General features: G+C 49.3%; 2 non-coding genes across 2 annotated transcripts; both read left to right on the top strand.

Annotated features, from left to right (window-relative positions):
• Nucleotides 1-1,528: 1,528 nt before the first annotated feature.
• TRNAV-CAC (transfer RNA valine (anticodon CAC)) lies at nucleotides 1,529-1,601 on the top strand. The gene has a single exon. It is a non-coding gene; the product is annotated as a tRNA-Val (tRNA).
• Nucleotides 1,602-2,822: 1,221 nt separating this feature from the next.
• TRNAV-CAC (transfer RNA valine (anticodon CAC)) lies at nucleotides 2,823-2,895 on the top strand. Its single transcript has one exon. It is a non-coding gene; the product is annotated as a tRNA-Val (tRNA).
• Nucleotides 2,896-5,555: the final 2,660 nt, after the last annotated feature.

The following is a 5,555-nucleotide window of genomic DNA, read 5'->3' on the forward strand; positions in this document are numbered from 1 at the left end:
CTCTAGAAAGCTTTCGTTTGGCAATCATCCAAAACAGTAGCATAAAGGGCTTCAAACTCATGGAAGCCGAAGTGAAACTTCTGGCATATGCAGACGATGTATGGGTGTGCTCTACAACTAAAGAAAGTATTACAGAAGTAACAACCATTGTTAAACATTTTGGAAACACAACAGGGAGCGTTGCAAATTGGAGTAAGTTTCTCGGTGGCAGTCTACACCGGAAATGTTCGCCAACATTAGATGGATTAAAGCGCCAGCTAAATACTTGGGGTTCCGCTTGAACATTACCGGCGGAATGAGGACTACTGGCTAGAAGAGGCCAAGCGACTCAAGGAAAAACAAATTGGAATGGTGCTCATCTCTCGAGGTTTGCGAGAGCTACTGTATGTAACTTGTTTTTAATAAGCAAAATATGGTACATTATGCAAGTTTTCTGTTGCTCTCATTTAAATGTGCAAAGGTTCCACAGAGTTCTTGCTGTACTCATTTGGGCATCAGAAAGGGAGAGGTGCAGCCGTACGAACTTAATTAGGAGAGTCAAGGCTGGGGGCCTAGGCCTGTCACATCTTTTTGTAAAACAGCTAGTCAACCGGTTTTTTTTTTCTTTCGAGACGTGTATGACCCCTTTCTGCGGACAATGTGCCATTTACGGCTGAGCAAGCATCTGCTGATGTACGTGGTGTGCAATTTAAGTATGCCTGGTGCTCTTCGTGGGTACCTAAGGGAAGTCGTTGACCGTGTCCGTTTGTTGTCCGTACGATTTTCTAATAATCTTTTTTTCGGTGTCGCGGAAGAAATTGTACAGGGATATGGTTGATATGATTATGCCGGTTCCGATGTACAGAGCCAGAAACTGTGGAGCTAGGACAGGGAAACGATGTGTTAAAGCGTGTTAAGAAACGCACGTGCAGCCAAACACTAAATCCTGTTTCTTTAAGTTGCATACCGGAACTTTACCGGTACGGGCCTTTTTACAAAAGAGGGACTTTTATTTACCTTGGGGAGCAAACTGCCTTATATGTAAACAGCTTGAAACCATTGACCATGTTTTTTGCATTGTTGGACAGCGGTATGTTTTAGGCCGTTCTTCAAAGAACACTACAGAAGGAATTGCCTTTAAGTCCATTAGGTATTAGATTTTTGACGCTAGAAAATGAGGATGGGATGCCTTTGGACCTAATTATGCTAATGGTCTCCACTGTTTATGGTGGGCTCGAATGACCGGTTTCTTCTGTGAGCCTGACAGCCGGCCTGCGCGGCTGCTCTTCCGGGAAGGTATTTCGAAGTTCATTGGTGTGATTAAAGACCAAGAATGTCCTCCGGATTGACTGGCGAGGATCGAGCCCCTCGCAACATTAAAGGAATTTTAATCCTGACATGGCAAGCCACAACGTGACTAACCGCGCAACATGCATGCGCACAAGCTTGAAAGTGTGTTTTTGTATAATTATGTATCGCTTACTTTATTTAAAGAAATGATGCCCTTTGGGTTTGCTAGGTAAAAGTTCCGGCAATAAAGAAAAAAAAAGTTCCCGTGGTGTCGCGGTTATCACGTGCGCCTCACACGCGCAAGGCCCCTGGTTCGATCTCGGGCGGGAACAATGTACTTCCTTTTTTTTAGAGCGCAGCTCTTTGGCGTCCGTTCCTGGGTTTCGCGTCGTCGTCGGCGTTGTCGTCGGCCTCGTAACCAGCTCCGCCCCCCTTTCATCCCCCCAGCGCTAGCAGCGACCGACTGATACCGCTGGATGCCGCTGACGCCGCTAGAGAGTCAAGATAACGTGACTGCATAGAACACCGTCGCCGCCATGCAGAAAGAGGAGGAAAGGGTCCCCCCCCGTGTTCTTGTGTGGCGGTAGGGTGCTCTTCAGTTGCCGACGCGCCGGTTAGTTCACGTAGGCCCCGGCACGTCGACGAATACGTGACCACCTTCCCACGGCTAGACCTGGTTCTTAGCGCTGCGGAAGCGAGGGTATCATATTGTTTGTGTCGGCATCGGCGGCGTTGTCCCTGAAACCAACTCCGCAGCTGGGGTTGACTCACTATCGGCGTCAGCGGCATCAGTCAGTCGCTGCTATCTCTTCCCTCCTCCCTTTATCGTGTTGTCCGCTTGCTGCGCGCGCTTCTGCCCCCATCGTTTGCCGCTGGGTGTACACGCCGCCCCCCTCCCCCCTCTTCCTGCGAGTCTCCGGTTGTCAAAGCGCCGGCTCGAACTTAATTCCTTTCTTCGCTCCTCCTCCAATGCAACCCCTGTGCGGTGGCAATCAGAGAGCCAGATCGGTGGCGGCGGATCTGTATATGTGCACCGCCCGAGCCGAAATTGCCGCTGCCGTTCGCCCTGTGCGGTGGCAATCAGAGAGCCAGATCGGTGGCGGCGGATCTGTATATGGGCACCGCCCGAGCCGAAATTGCCGCTGCCGTTCGCCACTGCGAAATTATCTGCCAGTTCTTTCTGAGCCATGAGCGAGACGACCGATGGAAGTCCTCCGTCTGCTGCTGCTGCTGCTGCTGCTAAACGAGCTGCCAGAGCAGAGGCCCAGCGCCGTCGCCGTCAGAATCCAGAGGTGCGTGCCGCCGAAGCAGAAGCTTACCTAGTGGAGTCTTTGTTAAAGGAATACGTGTGAAAAATAAAAAAAAATTCTGTGATAGCGCATACATGTGTTGCTCGATTTCTTTGCCTCAATCTATCGAAAAGGTGAAACAGCTTATTTGCTGCGCTCAAATTTCGCATTAGGAAGTAACGTAATCGTCGGTAATTTTTTTTTCTATTGCAATCGCATCCATGCAGAACAAAACGGGGAGCAAAATTGCCTGAGGCGCGCTCGGTTCCCGTCGTGTAGCGGTTATCACGTGCGCCTCACACGCGCTAGGACCCCGATTCGATCCCGGGCGGGAACAATGCGCTTCCCTTTTTTTTCTATTGCAATCCCATACACGCAGAACAAAAGGGGGAGCAAAATTATGCGTTGCGTGATCGGTTTCCGTGGTGTGGACTACACTTCCGGCCGCGAAAGCCTACGGACGTGTTTTTCATGGGCTCCAACGGGGCGGTGTTAGCGGCCCAGTTTAGCCGCGGAAACAGGGACGACATGGAAGACAGCCAGGACTTCCAAGTGCTCCTACCTCAAAAGTTCCTATTGTTTTGAACACACTTCTTTTGCACGGTGAGCTACGAGCAAGGCCGTACATAGTTGAAGACTACCGGGATGGCCTTGGACGTATGGAACTGCTGCCTGAGGTTGACGCCTTAGGATCATTTCAGATGAATCATGTGTGGGCTGTTGCGTTCAAGAGCCATGAAAGCATGAAGAATTGTTGATTACGGGGAATATTACTGTGAAAGGCATAAAATGTCTGGTAGTAGACCCGAACAACGAAGGTGTCCGAGTGAAAATCCACTTGGTCCTCCCTAATGTGACGAACGACGACATCCGTGTGGCCTTTGAGCCATACGGCGAGGTTATGGAAACGACAAAGGAGCGCTGGCGTGTCCTTGGTATTTCTGAAAAAGGTACGACAACGCGCGTGCTGAACCTCAAGCTGAAGGCCGGGATCACGACTGAAGATATTTCTTATCAAGTACGTCTCGCTGGTGAGCCTGCTTTCGTAGCTATTCCAGGCAAGGCACAACTTTGCTTGCGCTGCCAGGGTAAAGGGCATATCCGCCGCCACTGCCGGATCCCGCGATGTTCACGGTGCCGACGCTTCGGCCATGATGACAGCGAGTGCGTGCCCACGTACGCAAATATAACGGGCCACAGAAAGGACGCTGACATAATGGATAATATCATGGGCGAGGTTGAAGCTGAAGAAGCACCCGCCACGGTGACGAAGGAACAAAACGCTGTAGAAACGCCTCCGGCAGCGGTACAGCAACGTGAGCCAGCTAGTGAAACAAAAACTTGTGAAAAAAATCCGGCCGGTGCAAATAGTGACGACGTGCACAACAAAATGATTGGAAAAGGTTGCCATCAAGGGAAACCTTCAAGTTAAGCTATGGCGACGTCGCCAAATCAAACACTGACAGTGCAGTGTCAAACAAAGGAAGGCGTTGTAGAGGCGTCGGCAAAGCGCATGCACAGCGACAGTGTCGGTGAACCGGACCATCTGGGTGGTGCAGGTAACGGGGGGCCGCCTTTGAAAACGGCGTTCACGCGACGAACGTCGTTAAAGCCGAAACCGAACATTCCTCCTGGCAGACGCCCTGCGGAGAAACCGCCGGAATAAAGGCGGGGACTCGCTTCCCCTTGGTGTGTGAGCAAGAGGGGACAGAATAAGCGACGCCGCCTAGACGATGCTGTCCCGTCCAGCTACCGAACTTCGCTTCAGGAGGCAGGCGATGGGCAGCGAGTTCATCCTGACCCACTGCTGCCGCAACTGAGTGAAGACTCCACTGCATCGTTGCCTTCTGGGGTAAACACTTCCCGATCGCAGTGCTCTTCACGAATTCAGGACGAAAAACTGTCTCTTCCCCTATGTGTTGCCACTTTGAATGTACGGGGATTGGCGACTAAGAAACGGCAAAATCAACTTAACCGACTTTTTTTTGGAAAATAACTTATACATAGTAGTCAATCGTGCAAGAAACAAAGATAGAAATTGAGGAGCAGACGGAGCGAATGGTGGGAACTTTTCGAAGGCACTTTAATGTTTGCGTTAGCCACGCGATAGGCACCTCCGGTGGTTGTGCAGTTTATATAAGGAACAATGTGGGCATTGAAGGTGAAAAAGAAGTTGCATCTGAGGCGGGACGGTTGCTTGTTCTAGACTTTTCTTACTGCGCAAGCGAATGGCATGTTATCTGTATATATCCACCAACCATCGATTATGAGCGTGTTGTGTTGTTTGAAGACTCAGAACAATCTTTAAAGAGTGATAAATACTTAATTGTGCTTGGCGATTTTAATTGTGTATGTTTGGCTGAAGATCGAGCCAAGAACACCCCTGTACGAGATAAAAGTTCGCGAGTGCCCGTTTCCCTACTCCAGGAATATTATTTAGAAGACCTCGGTTATTTATTGTTAAGAGGAAGTAGCCCTACCTATACCCATTACCAGCGCGGAAGCTGTGCTAGGCTGGAGAAAATCGATATTGCAGTTCACCTTGCGAGAGATTGGGGCCACTACAAAGCGAAACATGTGCCATTCAGCGACCATAGCCTTGTAATGGCTACACTAGGAAGCAATATCAGGTAAAGCCGTTTTAATTGGACGTTGTCGAAGTTCAACGTGAAACTTTTACAAGATGAAAAATTTATGTAGTGTATGACAAAAATATTTAAACAAATGACATCCAAAGAGCCACATGGGTGGGCAGCTGAGTGGCAAAACTTTAAGAATGATGTCAAGATGATTGCGATTGAAAGGGGAACCATTATCAGTCAAAAGCAAAAGTGTAATGAAAAAGAACTCCAGTGCCAACTCGATTTTCTTATATGTATGGAAAGCGGCAATCCCGGCATGTATATAAAAGCAATTCGCGAAGTGAAAAGAAACTAGAAGTAATTGCAGCGGAAAAGTGCAGAGCAGCAGGGATAAGGGCGCGAGCCGAAAAGACAT

This window comes from Dermacentor variabilis, unplaced genomic scaffold (assembly GCF_050947875.1).
Source record: "Dermacentor variabilis isolate Ectoservices unplaced genomic scaffold, ASM5094787v1 scaffold_13, whole genome shotgun sequence".
Taxonomy (NCBI): Eukaryota; Metazoa; Arthropoda; class Arachnida; order Ixodida; family Ixodidae; genus Dermacentor; species Dermacentor variabilis.